Raw genomic sequence first — 15,945 nt, 5'->3', positions numbered from 1 at the left:
TACAAGATACTTGTTCTTCTTTGGGACCACTTAAACAATTGATGCTGGGCAACACATCAGAGGCACAGCCTCTTGGATCCTTCCAGCAGGCAAACACAGTACGTGTCAGGTTGAGCATCATAGCCCTCATAACACACCTGTCTGACTATACCCATGTTTAGGGTGCACAACTATAAAAACATGTGTTAAGTTCATGGGAAGTGCTAAACAATACATGTACAAAAACATAAGAGCTGAGCTCTCGAAGCTTTTTCTGATACAGAAGAAGTGGAATTATTTTTGAATCAACCATTTTAACAGTGTGTTTAACAACTTAAAGAATATGATGACATAAAAAAAATCACTTAATCTCTATGAAAGTGATAAATTATTTAATTTAAAATTTTAAGCTCATGAAATCATTAGTGATCAAAACTATACTTGCAAATGCTACAAAAGTAATCTCAATTTATATGATATTATAATCCCGAAAACTTTTTAAAGTTAAAAAATAAAAATATATCACTCTTGCTCTTTTGGTACAGCTTATACAATACAAAGTTAGAGTGTTAAATTGAGATAAGATGCTTAGAAACATATGTTCAGAACTCAGATAATTTTAAAGTTCATTTTTCCATTTTTAGTTCTAAGTTTTAAAAACTTTATTGTTTACTAATGTCTATCAAATTGTCAAAAAAAAACATGATGAAAATAAAATAAAAATTGTTCCTGGTTGACAAAAGCTAATGTGAGAAATGAGGCAAACTCCTCCAGTCATCTACATAGTGCACTGTAGACTTCTGACTACAGAAAGTCATCTACATAGTGCACTGTAGACTTCTGACTACAGAAAGTCATCTACATAGTGCACTGTAGACTTCTGACTACAGAAAGTGTAACTGACCTGTTAGTAAAGTACATATTTATTAGAAAAATTTATCAAGTACACAATGATATAATGTTATTTCAACTCAGTTAGTTATAAAAAATCTATATGGCACTAATATAACTTCCTTCCTCACTTTTAGTTAAACCAATATGTTTACAGGTAAAATCATGAGTCATTTGCTACATTGACTCATTGTAGAAATACCAGTATGTTTTATTTATAGTTTTCATGATAAAATTGTCTATTAATAGGTACATTAGTATATATAACTTTATATATTATCCATCTTCAAAAATGTGATTTTTTTTGTTTATTTTATATATAAATTTTCTAAGTTCACCTAAAGTGATTAAAATTTAAATATGTATATGAAACAAGGTGGATCTGTGCCAAGAAATTTAAACTGTCTTTCTATAATAACATTTAAATTATTCTTGATATTATTAAGTTTCGAAAAGAATGAAGTCTTTGTCATAAATTCAGAGGATGCTCAAATGGAAATAGAATCAATAAACTCTGCTTTTTCTCCACTATTTATTTTTCTTTCATTAATTTACTTCTAATGATGCTCAAAATGTGTTTAAAATAGCAATGGAAACACATATTACAAAAGCATCACATGAAAATCAGACTAAGATTAAAATTGCTTTTAACTGAAGATTAACATACAGAGAGACAGAGATTAAGACAGAGACAGAGACAGATAGATAGACAGACAGACAGACAGAGACAGACAGAGAGAAACTTAACCCTTCTGCCAATACCAACGTATAATTTCAATGAACGTTGAGCATGATTTCCATCTGAATTAACATTTCAGCCATGTGTCTACAGTTAAAATGACATTATGATTCCTAGCCAGAAAATAAATCTTAGTAAAAATTAAAGCAAATCTTCCAAAATAACTTGTCATCTCTTTTGAACACTTAACACAAAATTCCCATTCATTGCATCTTCTGCCTTTGGAGAAGAAATAATATGTCCAGTGTAGTTGTGGCTTACTCTGTAGCCCATTCAGAAGCAGGAAGATGACAAAAGGGAATAAAACCACAAGTTCACATCTTAAGTGCTGTATAAAAGAACTGCACTATCCAAACTACAATCTTCCTCACTGTTTTGTCTTTAAATGTTACTGGACAGTCAATGCCCAAATTTAAACCATTACTATTGATACTAATTTTTGTGTAAGTAGCTTCCTCTTTTCTCAAGAAAAAGAAAGTATATTTATAATCTGTTTAAATGCACATATTCAAATTGTCTTTTCATGATTAATAAACACTGTTATTTTTTTTTTTTTTAGTTAACAAAATTGGAGAATTCTTAAAATGAAACCATCACTCAGTAGTTAAGAGTGGCAATAATGTTTTTGACCAAGATCATATCCCAGCATCCTTTTGACCTGTCGACCTCTTTAATTGTGAGAGTTAAATTAGATGATTTATTTAAGGCTCTTAACATAACTTCTGAGTAATAAACCAAAGACATTTCTGGAATTGAAAATAAAATGTTGTTCAGAAATGATCCTTTGTTTAATTTTATTAGCAATATTTGCTATAATATTGTGCAACAAAATATTCTAATCTTGCTTCACTTTAGTGATTCAATAAAATGCTATGCTACCAAGGTAATTGTATTTTCTTTCATCTAAAATTATTTAATTTATTCTTAAAAAGCTTGGCTTACACATTTCTCTCTTTCTCATACTTCCCTGACAATGATTTAATTATGATAGAAACTACGCTAAAAATCACCATAAGTGAGGGTTTTTATCCACATCTCTAGACATGCAACTCTAACCACTCTGCAGTAGAATAGTCTGACTTCTTTTTTCTTCGAGTTAAAATATATTTTTTTATTTATTGTATATCTATTGACACTTTATACAGTTGATAAACACAAGTGGCCACTTTAGTTACCAGAATACACAAACTGCAATTTGCTCTCAACATTTTTACCATAATATCTGATTTTTAACCTACATACCAGCTATGGAGTCAAAATATGATTCACCACATCTTAAAAATGTATAAGTCTTCTGAAATCATGATGGTCTTAGCAAGCATTATCAGCCAGAAACTTGGATATATATTTGGATATGGAAGCTTCCAGAAGGCAATGACACTTGGAGGTGAGTGATTCAGACCTGCAGTCTACCTGCAGTGGGAGTTATTAACATGCTAAGCTGTCTTCTCAGAGTTGCCAGGAGAACTTTGGGTGTGTCGCCTTTATTTAAAGTAGGAAGCACTTTTATGATGAAGTGGTGTTCCTCAGAGAAAATGGTATGACTAGACCTTCTTGAGAGAGGAAGACAAAGAACAAATTCACAGAGATATTTCCATTTACACTCCAGTGTTCAAAACATCAAAGTTGGAAACTATTCCTTAAGGCATACCAATTTATCTCCAAAGATACATGGTTCCTGTAAGACCAGTGAATTCAAGTATCAGACAAGACAGTAAGCACTTAGTAAAACCAAATAAATATAAAGGTGGCTGTTTCTGTGAATAGGTGAAATCTACACAAAAGATATCACAAAGCTCAAAGTACCTTGGGTACAATAATTTTAATTAAAAATTTTATGTAATTTATATATGTGTATGTGCATCATGTATATGTATTTGAAGCTTGTAAAAAACTTTCCATGGGCCTTCTCTTTTTTTAAATTAAAAAAAATTTAAATATGTTTCATATTTTATTTTATTTGATACACATGCCTGTGTGTATGTACTCCATGTGGTTGTCAGAGACCAGAAGAGGGCAATGAATTATCTGGAACTCCAGTTTGATTGATAGAGACCACAGTGGTGCGAGAAGAGGTCCTCTGCAAGAACAGCAGGGGCTCTTAATTGCAGAAACATCTCTCCATCCATTATGTGGTCTTTTAAAACATTGTTAGTGTTGTCTATCTCTCCCCTTATAAACTATTCTACTCTATGTTCTCGTATTCCTCTCCACTTAAACTGTCCTTCATTATTCCTCCTTTACCCCTTTTTATTGAAATAATTGATATGAGAGCATTACAGATCACCAATCTTTATTAGGAGTATAGCGAGTTCTCTACTCAGCTGACAAAGAGCAGGCTCGCACTTGGGAAAGGACTCTTTTTTGTTTGTTTTGTTTCATTGGTTGTTAAGTCTGAACGCTGCAACTATATCAGACCATATGCAGGCTGAGGAGATTTTTACAATGAAGTGTGTCTTGTAAAACATCAGATAAAGGCCATTTAGAAGAACAGTTTGTGTTCATTAGGACCCTTTCTCAGCCAAAAGGGAGCCATTTTTGGTGTTATAAAAACACTATCAAAAGGACTGAGAAATTGTTTAAAGGAAAATGTGACTCCAGAGTGGAAGAGGTCAGGGTAACATAGCCTTGCCTAATCCATTTCGATATCACCTGTGTTCTATAGTTCCCCTCCCTTATGAACCCCTTATCGACCCCTACCTAGTTCCCTAGTAGCTACAAGTACTCAGAACTAAACACAAAAAGATAAAGACTCAATGCTAGGATCCTCATATGAGAGACTTGCATTGTGTGTGTGTGCGTGCGTGTGTGTGTGTGTGTGTGTGTGTGTGTGTTAGCATTGTCTTTTGTAATGTACTTTCTCCAGTTCCTTCAATTTATCTGGAAATTACATTGGATCTGTAGATTGCTTTTGGGAAAATGGCCATTTTACAACTAATCTTACTAACCCTTGTTTATGGGAGGTTTCTCTGTCTTTCAGTGTCTTATTAGATGTCTTTATTCATTGTTTAACATTTTTCATTGTAGATTATGCAGGCCTTTCAACTTCTTTGTTAGGTTTGTTTGGGAATTTTGTTTCATTTTTCTATTGTCAATAGGACTGTTTCCATGATTCTTTTCTCAGTGTCCATTTATCCTGAGCATGTGAGAAGGCTACTGGTTCGTAACCTAACATTTTGAAGTGTTTATCAGCTCTAGGAGTTTCCAGGTTAGTCTTTGGGGTCTCTCATGTACAGAATCACACCATCTTTACATAGAGATGTTTTAACTTCTTTTCCTATTTGTAACCGTTTTATCTCCTTCTCTTATTGCTGTAGCTATTGCTTCAAGCACTGTACCAAATAAGAACAGAGAGAGTGGGCACCCATGTTATGATCCTGATCTTAGTGGTAATAATTTTTATTTTTCTCCACTTAATATGATAGTGGCTATAGGTTTGTCAAATACAACCTTCATTATGTTGAGATATGTTTCCCTGATCCCTCTCTCTCTGGGTTTTTGCCATGAAGGGATGTTGGATTTTGTCAAGTCTATTTCTCCATCAATAGAAGTGATTGTAACAGCCGTTTCTTTTGTAACGGCTGTCAGGTTCTGCTACTTTGTAAAGGCCAGCTGGTTCTGCTGCTCCAGTCCAGGTCAGGGTCTAGCAAGAGAGAGAGTGGGGATGGAGGAAGGGGGAAAAAGGGGCGAGAGACGCAAAAGATAGATACAAGACAGAGTCCAGTGGAGTCTCTTCAAGTCTCTTCTTTATTCTTCTCTCTTCTTCTATATTTTCCTCACTCCTTCTGTCTCCTGACACCTCCCACCTTCTCACTCCTTCCACCTTCTACCTTCTACCTTCTACCTTCTACCTTCTACCTTCTACCTTCTACCTTCTACCTTCTACCTTCTACCTTCTACCTTCTACCTTCTACCTTCTACCTTCTACCTCCTCAATAGAAAGGAAATCCTGGGTATTTATACCCTTTACCACATGACTTGCCCTCGTGGACAAGCTCAACTGAAGCCACTACGTCACGTGCCTTGTAGCCATGGATACCAGGAGCACCTTGCAGCTGGGGGCACTAAACAGTGTAACAAGATGTTTATCAGAGTGTGCTGAGCTATTGTAGGCTGTTGAAACAAGTCTCTTGTCAGGGTATATGGCTCGAGATGGCTGTAAAGATGATAGCCACTTTCGGCTAAGAATCGGCTCCCAACAAGTGATCATGGGATCTATGTCTTGAGTCTATTTGGTGAATTACTTTTATTGATATAAGTATGTTGAATCAACATTCTGTATACCCGAAATAAGTGAAATTAACCATGCTACATGATCTTCAGGATGGGACCTTGAATTTAGTTTCCAACTTCTGTATTGATAATTTTTGCAAACTCTTTAGCTGGAACTACAGACAATGGTAAGCCACCCAAGATGTTTTCAAGAAAAAGTATTCTCGGCTACTGAGCCATCACTCCAGCTCCCTTCCTTATCTATTTGTAGACTAACTAAGGAATATTTATATTAATTCTTCTTGGAATATCTGGTAGAATTGTGGGTTATTCACATAGTTTTTGTAGTTTCTCTGGCTGGTGCTTTCTAGCTATTCCATTGTAGTCAGATATAATATGAAACATTGTTTCAATATTGCCTTATCTGTTGAGTCTTCTTTGTGTCCTAATACGGGTTCTATTTTAGAGAAGGTCCCATGGGCCGATGAAAATATTCATTGTTCTATTTGGAATGAAAATTCCGTATTGTCTGCCAGGTTCATCCATTAGATTTATGAATCCATTTAATTACAGTGGTATTTTTTTATCTTTGTTTTTTTTTCTTTGTTTTTTTTATTTCTTCTTGTTAATTGTGAGAGCAGTATATATAAATCACATTCCATTACTGTTTGAGTAAGTCTGATTTTCAGACTAGAAGTACTTGATTTATGAAAATCTATAAGGCAGTGCTTGGTGTAGGTCTCTTCTGCACTGTTAATTTCCTCTTGATGGATTGTTCCTTTCATTAGTATATACTAGACTCTAATTTTTTTTTTTTTGAAAAGTTTGGTTTGAGTTCTGTTTTGTCAGATGCCTGTTCATTTCCTAACTGGATTTGCTTGAGATACTCTTTCCCATGCTTTTGCCCTAATAATGTTTATCCTTGATTGCACACGTTTCTTGGGAGGCTTCAAATAGGGTATTCCGATTTCTAATTCAATCTGCTAGTCTGTGTGTTTTTATTATTTACTTGTCAAGCTTTCACTATGTAGCTCTAGTTAGTATGGAGCTTACTATACAGACCTGACTGGCTTTGAATTCACAGAGATCTGTAGAAAGCTGGTGTGGTGCTGCTATGTATTCAAATGCTAAATACTGGCCCCCTAAGACCTGGTTTCCTCAAGACTTGTGAATTCTTAAGCATACCAGCTTTTGTTGTGCAAACGTTGTGCACTAATCCCTGACTGGGCTATAAAGATGCCTACAGTCTGGGCTGGACAGAAGAGCCGGAAGCAGAGCAAAGGTTCCTGGGGTCTGAGGTAGGGACCAGGAGGAAAGAGGAGAGGAAAAAGAACAGGTCACAGTGGAGAAACATGGATCTTGAACACATGGCCATGAGACCTAACGGAGTGGGAGCACCCGAGGTGGAATCTTGGGGATCAATACAGTGAAGTAGATAAATCAGCATAGAGAGTTGATATCTGCCCAGTTTCAGTGTTTGTTTGGTTTTTATTTATTTAATTTTCACTTTACATCCTGCTCAGAGCCCATCTTCTGGTGTCTGGCCCCTCATCTCCTCTGAGTGGGTAGGGGCCTTCTGGATACCCCCCCAACCCTCGCACTACAAGTCTCTATGAGGCTAGGCACTTCCTCTCACACTGAGGCCAGACAAGGCACCCATCTAAAACAAACCACACGCAGGCAACACCTTTTGGGATAGCCTCCGTTTCAATTGTTTTGGATGCACATGAAGACCAAACGACACATCTGTTACATATGTTCGGGAGGCCTAAGTCCAGCACATGTATGTTCTTTGGTTAGTGGTTCAGTCTCTGAGAGCACCAAGAATCCAGGTTTTTGATTCTGTTGACCTTTCTGTGGAGTTCCGATCCCCTCTGGGGCTGCAATCCTTCCTCACATTCTTCCATAAGAGTCTCCAAGCTCCATCCACTGTTTGGCTGTAGATATCTTTATCTGTCTGGGTTAGCTGCTGGTTGGAGTCTCTTAGAGAACAGCCATGCTAGGCTCCTCTCCGTAAGCATAACAGAATATCATTAATAATGTCAGGGATTGGTGGCCACAGGACGGGTTTCAAGTTAGGCCTGTTATTAGTTGGTCATTCTCTCAGTCGCTGCCCCTTCTCTAATTCCTGCCTTTCTTGTAGACAGGATACGTTTTTGATCAAACATTTTGTGGGTGGATTGGTGTCCCTATTGCTCCACCGGGATTCCTGCCTGGCCACAAGAAGCAGCCTCCCCAGGTTTCATACCCCAGTGCTGTGAGTCACAGCTAAGGACATCCCTATTGAGTCTTGGGCACCTCCCCATCCCAGGTCTTTGTCTCTTCCTGGAGATGCCCCTTGCCTCCACCCACCCTAGTTGGTTGCAGATTTCCATTCATTATCACGGTCATCTGGCCATCCCCCATATACCCGACCCTGAACCTCCTATTTCCCCTTCTATCTCCTCTCCCACCCAGTTCCGTCTCTCCATTTGCCTTCCATGACTATTCCATTTTCTCCCTTCAAGCATCCTTGCTTGTGCCCTTGACCCTGTCCAGCCTCCTTGGGTGTGTGGAATGTAGCATGGACATCCTGTATTTATGGATTATATCCACTTATAAGTGAATACATATCCTGCATGTCCTTTTGGGCCTCAATTAAAGCTTACTATAAATCTAAATGTCTCTGTATTTTATTTGGAACAATTGTGGTGATATTTAATGTTTTACTGATGTTCTAAGAACCAAACTCTGTTGCTAATCCATCCCTGTGGCTTGATTCCTGTCTGCAGCAATAATCACACTCTAGAAGCTAACCTACGATGATAATAGAGTAACAGACACTTTGCAAATACCAGTTGGTTTAGAGAACATAGGGACTCTGATCATACTGTGTATATTAATATTTTTAGCAATTGTAGGCATTAGGGGAAAGAAAATATAGGTAAACAGTCATGGGAAGATTAATAATCAATATGAAGTTTTTGGATGTAAGTAGAGGAGAATAATATATATCAGAATGGGAATACTAAAAGCAAATGCAAAAGCTGGAGTGGAAATGTGGGGTTTTAGGTTAATGGTAGACTAAAAAGGTGGGGGTAAAGTTCTATAAACAGATATCATAAACTAGTTGGGCTTCTATGCTTTGGAGACATAGCAATTAGAGCAATGGATATAGAAAAAACAAACGATTGTAGGGGAGAAAAAAAGAGCCAAAAAAATTAAAGTCATGAAGAATAGAGGACTATGGTGAAATAATACACTGACATACTGTACTATATATGAAAGGTTGTCGCGAGTAGCTTGGACAGATAACACCAGACCAGACGGTTCCATGAGGGAGAGTTTATTAAGAGAGAGGGAGAGCGAGAGGACAGAGAGAGCAGAGGTAGAGGAGTAGAGGCCAGCCATGACCATGTGGAGAGAGGGGGAAGTGAAGGAAGGAGGGGAGACAGCAACCTGCAGGCACTGGGTCGAGGGGAACAAGAGAGAGAGGAGGGGGCAAGCAGCCCCTTTTATAGTGGGCAGGCCTACCTGGCTATTGCCAGGTAACTGTGGGGAGGAGCATACCTGGCTATTGCCAGGTAACTGTGGAGGTGGAGTTTAGACAGAATACTAACATTCCCATGTTTTGGTTTAATTAAAAAGAAAAATTAGAAAGAGGTGACAGTGAAGCAGGAATAGGGTTGTCGTGAAATCTGGCTACTTCCTGCTGGCATTGGGGGCAACGTGTCTTTAGGGGGAACCTAGAAGAATGGGAATGGGGGATGTTTGTCAAGTCTTAGGAGAGCTGGCTGTTTTCTGCTGTCCAGGGTCTATGGAATGAGCCATCAAGGATAGGCCAGAAGGAACAGGTCCAGTAGAAGCAACTGTGTGTGACAGGAGATGGAGCATCTGGAGGTTGTTTCTCTGGAGCTGTTCTGGATGTGCCTGGACTTGACAAGATCTGGATGGCATCTATTTGGTCCATGAGAGGTAGATCTAAGTGGGTTTCCTGTAGCTTATAAGTTTACAAAAGAGATAACAGCATTAGTTAACAACACAAGCAGTCTTTAAGATGAACTTTTGTTGGATCGTATAGTGGGATGTTTTATTAGTTAGGCAAGTTTATAGGAACTCAGATAATTTAGGACAGTGGCATAGTAAGAAAAGGAAATATGAAGCATTTAATTGGCAGCAACTCAGTTTAGGTAATGAGGTAACAGATAATATCTCTGAAAGCTTAGCTGTCAATATAGTCAGAAGTCTGATAAAGAGTAAACAATAATCTACCAGTTATATACTATTTTAAAAAATGAGAGAGTCCACTAGCCAACAGTTCCTGTGGTTTCTATACTCTCTTGGGTGAAGTCAGTTTGGCTTCCAAGCACAGAAAATACAGGGCTTTTTTCTGTGGAATGGATACGCGTGACATGAGAAATGACTTACCTTGATTTAGCCAAGTCATTTGACTCAAGGTGTCCCATTGCATTTGTTTGTATACAATCCAGGCTGTATGTTCTAGGAGTCTGGCGTCTGAGTCTTCTGAAAGCATCTTGGGTAACTGTTAGAGGCTTTGGGCATTCTGTCAGCCAGAAACTTAAAATATACCATTAGCAGACTTCTGACAAGATTGACAGCCATAAGGATTGGTTGTAACTGAATAAAAATCTATCGAGGCAGGTTAGGAAAGAGTCTTAAGTAACTTTGGCGGGTTGCGTAGGAAGAGAAAAACACATTTTTGTACTAGCACAGAAACATTTTCGCTAAGAAAGCTGGACTGTATGGCTGGCAGGTTAGAGCTGTGAGCCACAGGTGCCACGGGCGGGTCAGGTCTGTGGGCAGCAGTGACAGGGCAGGACTTCCTGCTAGCATTCGGAAGTCACTGCCCAGTGACTCTGGCTGCTGCAGTTAGGAAAAGTAAGCATGTCCCGTATCACCACAATGTTAGTCTTTGTGGAGGAAGGCATTGACACTCACTTTACAGGTCCCAGGCAGCAGGATGTAAGGGGAAGACCCAGAGCAGAGCTAAGAACCACAGAGGGAAAGGAGCAGGCAAACCAGCAGACAGGCCCCAGAGGAGGCAAAGGGGAAGGGAGCTAGCCAGGTACTGAACCGGCTGGCTTTCCAGGCAAACAGATGGAACTAAGTGTGTCCAGGCAGCTGCACTTGATGAAGGAGGTGAAGGGGAGAGGTTTTGAAAGACTGGCCCTTGGAAGAGACACCTGGGGACTACAGTCGAGCCGGTGCTCCTGAGAGAAAACAGTCTGCCCAGGCCTGGCCTGGGGTGCTCAGCAGAGGGAAACTGAGAGGAGAGGGGAAGTGTCCCATCCAAGGAGAGCCGTCATAGAACAAGGTTCAGGGAAGGACAAGGTTTGCTCTAGCTCAAGAAATCTTTCCTGGGACCATGTGGACCGTTACTCTGGTCAGTGGGGGATGGAGAAGCTTACCAGTTCTAGGCTAGGCTAGTGTGCATGGAACCTGCAGACATCCGCTAGAGTCACAACAATCCCCCCATTTTGGTTTAATTAAAAAAGAAAGATTAGAAAGAGGTGTGGGACAGAACCTTGGGTGGGGAGCAGGAGAGAACACATGGAAATGGGTATAGGGAATTTCTTTTCCAAAGGAGAGGGGGTTTATTCAGGGCAGAGGGCAAAGGTAGGGAGAGAAATGGGAGAAGATGGTGGAGAAAGAAGAGAGACAAGTGGAGGTCGGCCATGACCACGTGGAGAGAGGAGGAAGGGAAGGGGGGAAGGGAGAGGGGACAGTAAACCTGCAGGCGCGGGGTCAAGGGCCCAAGAGAGAGAGGAGGGGCCAAGCAGCCCCTTTTATAGTGGGCAGGCCTACCTGGCTACCGCCAGGTAACTGTGGAGGTGGAGTTTAGACAAAATACTAACAATATAGAAAAAAATATAGCTGAATTGGGGCAGAGTTGGGTGGGGATACAATATAACAAAACCACCAGAAGATAATAGCTGCAATGAATAAGGAGACCTAGGTGGAGATATAGGAAATTAAGATCACTGGGGTAAAAGTTACTTTTGTCTCCTTAGAAAATTTGCTGCTTCCTCTCCCTTTTTTTTTCAGTCTCGGATAGACTCTGTGTTTATTTTTATCAGTTTAATTATTTTGTGGATTTTCCATTCCCCTTCTGTGGAGTTTTCTTGTCTCTCTTTTGTGAGCTTCAAAAAGCCAAGTCAAACTCCACCCAGCTGTGGTTGCTTCATTCCAAAAGGCTGACAACTGTGGTTGGCTGTTTTGTGAGCCAAGCATACTTTGGAGACTCTGATCAGCTTCCACAACCAGCTTCTATTTTTCCTGTTAAGGTGCTAACAGTGGTCCCAGCAGATGGTCCTGGGAACTCCTTTTGTAAACTTCATCTTGACACAGCTTTGTCAGATTCTTAGCGAAAGTAGATTTCTTTTAACCCAGGTTGCTGTCATCTCCTTAAATTCTCAGCTATCTCAAGTTATATTTTACTATTAATAAATTTAATAAATAAAATATAAAACTGAATAATAAAATAATTTTCACTGAATAATCTAGGCACAAATTAAACAATGAAGCAAGTAAGAACAACTAGAGTGATGTGTATCCTTAAATGTACTTTATGTAATAAAACATATACTACAGTTTACAAGTATAAACTACAAGTATAAATTTATGTTTTATCATATCTACATTTAACCTTTTATTTTGCTGTGTATCACAGTTTGGTATTATAATCCCTGCCTTATAATCCCTGACTTAGCCTCCCAACTGCTTGGATTATAGGTACGCATCACCACATCTAATCTATAAGCACATTTTTATAAGAGACAAAGAGCTGTTGAAATTAACACTAGATTTATTCATCCAATAAAACAAACATACATAATAAACAAAATCCAAACTATTATTTTGATATCTGGCAAATTTCCCCTTTCTTACTCAGTCTTTGAAATCAGTTATACATGTATTAAGCCATGTTTCAAATCAGTGGAGACAGAATTTGCATGTCCTAAAGCCACATGTGACAAGTATCCACAATTGTCCAAATAGATGAAAAGATTATATTTAATAAAATTTCCTCTCAGCTGTGACTGGGGAAGCTTTTTCCCCCAGTGAACAAAGTAAATACAGAAACTCAGAGTTGTTCAAGGTATTGAGAATAAGTAAGAGTTGAGTCCTCAGTCAGGGCATTTATGTCACCTCTTCTAAGGCTAAGATTCTATCTTGGAAGGTGCAGTGGAAAGAATATAGAAGCTGGAAGACAAAGAGAGGTGCAGTGTAATGCTTTCCTCTGACATGACAGGTCTAACACAGCATAATCATGACAGGTTTAACACAAGCATAATCATGAAGGCCTAACACAGGCATAATCTTACAGTAGCTGAGACTGCTATGAGCTTTCAGAAGACTGAATTTAAAGACAATCAATCATGGACCAGGCAGGAGCCCTACCTGTCTTTGCTGTATAATATCTGAGGGAGAGATAAAGATTGTCTGCCTACTGGAGCTCACCAGGCTCAAAAGAAAAGCTCCACAGTCATCCAGATGGCACTGCTGGGTAAACCCAGTGGGTCACAAAACAAAGCAAAGAGACTTGTATGTGAGAAGGGGCTAAGAGGGAAGATAATAGGAGTGGGAAGGAAATAAGAGAGGGTAGGGGGGAGACTAAACAGAAAAATTCCATGTGCTTGAAGTCATTAGAGAACAAATGTAAATAAAGATTTTTAATCTATGGTTTCACATCTTTTTTTTTCCTTCTTTTGTGTTGTTCAATCAGAAAGAGTAAATTAAGTTCTTCCTACTCTACCAGGATCACAAGCATAAAGGAAGAGGGGGTAAGGGACAGGGATTTCTTGGGGGGAGGGGAAAGGGGATGACATCTGAAATGTAAATAAATAAAATATCCAATAAAAAAATTTTAAAAAGAAATAGTTATCAAAGTTAATTTACTTTGTGTGTCTACAGTTGTTACTGCTAAGTGAGAAAAATTAAAATATCCATTTTTAAAATAAAAACCGTACAACCAAACTGAATATACAAAATTAATTTAATCAACGGAATTAGTAAGGACAGATAATTTCAATTATTTTTGGTAAAAGATTAAATTGACAGAACACGTTAATTTGCACAACTGTGGCAGGGTAGAGTAGGGCTTAAAGTTTAGCTTGGATTCAGAATTAGAAGAGATAATGGTGGTTTGGACCAAGGTGAAGGAATTATCGCATATGGTAGTTGGATGATGGCAGAACACAGTTTGACTTGTTTATAGACTGTAGACTATGAGAAATATGTCCTCAAAATATTATAAGTCCAAGTCCTGGAGAAGATACCAAACAGACAGAATTCAATCAACTGTGCTTAGCTGGTATGGTGAAGAATAGAGGATGCTGGAGAGTCCAAAGAGTCTAGGATTTTTTGGAGGAGACAGGAAGTGATGACAGGAAATAGGCAGATGCATAGTATCACAAAGTCTCAAACAGGAATGAAGGATTAGGTAAAATGAAGGTGGGAGGGAAGAGAATCCTATTGGAAGAGACTCTGTAACAAATGATAATTAGAAGTCAAGTATTACTTAACAGAGAGGGAGAACAGGGAATTTTTAGGACATTCAAACTATTCTTAACGTGATTGTGACAAGCAAAATCTTTAACATCTGTAAAACTGTACAACACAAATAGTGACTCCTAATAAAAATTATGAGCTTTCATAACACAGATTGACTCTCTTCTCTACCTTTTCTCAGTGAAACAGAAAGCAAGATGTTTAGATTAGAGTCACAATGGGGAAGTTTACTTAGAGACTAAGACCATTTCATCTACTGGACTTCTTGATATCCACAGTCTTTATAACAATGAATGTCTTAATTCTTAACTATTAGTAACACTATATTTCTAAATTAATGCTAGACTACCTGAGTTTGTTTTAAATGACATATATTAGACATAATCATGTAAGATTTAGACTTATATTAAGTTTTAAAAGGAGGAAATGCTTCTGTTTTGTTCAGGGAGACTTAGTAGATATGTAATGATTCTGAATCTTCTTGATCCCAGACATTAAGGAGTATTTAAAATTGCAGATGGTAAGAAAATGACGACTTTTCCACAATGAACCCTGAGCCTTTGGAGGAGATAAAGCTTCAGTTTAGTGATTGAACAATATGCGTCTTCCTCTCAACTCTTCAGATAATTGTGGGTCTCTCTGTTGATCATGTACTCCAAACTCAGATTCCTTGATGAGTGTTGAGAGATGCCTTAATCTACAGAAATAGTAATAGGTCATTAGGGGATAGTTTAATACTATGTCCGTTTAGTAGAATAAAAGCAGTAGTTTGAGGTGTAGGTTACATTTCTTGTGATCAATAATATATCTAGCCATAGGTTCTTGTCTAATAATGGTCAATAGTGGGGTTCATCTTATAAAACAGGACTTAAAATCATTCATACAGTAGTTGGTTACTTTCATGACATTCATGTCATTATTTCACTACTGGACAGTGTCTTCACAGGCCAGTAATTATTATCACCCTCAGGTCTCACAGATGGACATGATAGATGATTGTTCTTCTCTTTCAGTAATATGCGTAGAACCTTCTACCACTGTGATAACTAGTCAATAGGGATGAAATTCCAGGACAGTGCCAACTTTATTTCTTCATGTGCTATGACTCAAGTGTGTGCTATCTTGAGCAACAGGTACTTAGTGACAAGTTTTAGGTGATAACCACATCTCACTGACCTTGACAAACCTCTTCCCTTCTGTAGATATTTTAGATGGAACATACATTTCCAAAGATTCAGAGATAATACCTACAAATGAGAAAAACATACAACAGTTCTCTTTGGGGGTCTAGTTACATTACATAGAAAGATCACTTCTTTATCCATTTACCTGATAAATAAATCATTTTTATAATAACTGTATACAATATTATTGTTTATATATATACCAGATGTGAATTATTTCATCAGTTTGATGGAAATATAGGCTGTTTCCAGTACCTGAGCATTGTTATAGCAAAGCAGAAATGTACATGAAAGAATGATCATCTCTGTAATAGGATATTTAATTCTCAGTGTATATGCCCAAGTAGTATATCTAAATTATAAGATATATCTATTTTAACTTTTAACTCCACCCTGATTTCTATACTGACTGCACTACTTTGATCTCCT

This window comes from Grammomys surdaster, unplaced genomic scaffold (genome assembly GCF_004785775.1).
Source record: "Grammomys surdaster isolate TR1022 unplaced genomic scaffold, NIH_TR_1.0 126198, whole genome shotgun sequence".
NCBI lineage: Eukaryota > Metazoa > Chordata > Mammalia > Rodentia > Muridae > Grammomys > Grammomys surdaster.
The sequence above is the reverse complement of the archived record's forward strand: the minus strand, read 5'-3'. Positions refer to the sequence as shown.